Source organism: Camelina sativa, unplaced genomic scaffold (assembly GCF_000633955.1).
Source record: "Camelina sativa cultivar DH55 unplaced genomic scaffold, Cs unpScaffold07875, whole genome shotgun sequence".
In the NCBI taxonomy this organism is placed as follows: Eukaryota; Viridiplantae; Streptophyta; class Magnoliopsida; order Brassicales; family Brassicaceae; genus Camelina; species Camelina sativa.
In genome coordinates this window covers 1-450 of record NW_010928945.1, presented here as the reverse complement: position 1 = coordinate 450, position 450 = coordinate 1, and the positions used below count along the sequence as shown (strand labels likewise).

The following is a 450-nucleotide window of genomic DNA, read 5'->3' as shown; positions in this document are numbered from 1 at the left end:
TCATACTAACTATGGATATTACCTTTTTCTTTTCTTCATCAAGCTTTTGTCTCTCCAGTTCAGTTAGTGCTTCCTGTTTTTCCAATTGTTTGGCCCGAGACTCCAAGTCCCGCATCTTACGATCCAGTTCATCGCTTAGCTTATCTTTGTCATATAGGACCCTCTGGATATGGCGACGCGACGTCTCCTGCATCTTCTTTGTTTCTGAGGAGGATAAAACATACACAAAAGTCAGATACCCTAACACAAGCTATAATAAACATATTAGTGTGTCAGTAAATACCGTTAGCAAAAGCTTCATGCAAATTTCTTTTCTCATCTAGGACCCTCTGCAATGACATAGCCGTCCTGTGGTAACTGTATTGGACCTTGCTCAGATCATCGTTTGTCATAGCAATCATCTTTGTAAGTTCATCCAGAACAATGTTTCTATCCTGCTCTTTTTCTTGC

The 450-nt window shown here is 40.2% G+C and overlaps 1 non-coding gene across 1 annotated transcript; it reads right to left on the bottom strand.

Annotated features, from left to right (window-relative positions):
- Positions 1 to 145: 145 nt before the first annotated feature.
- LOC104774685 lies at positions 146 to 444 on the bottom strand. The gene is made up of 2 exons (XR_765646.1): positions 284 to 444; positions 146 to 204 (listed from the first exon to the last, which is right to left on the bottom strand). It is a non-coding gene; the product is annotated as an uncharacterized LOC104774685 (transcript).
- Positions 445 to 450: the final 6 nt, after the last annotated feature.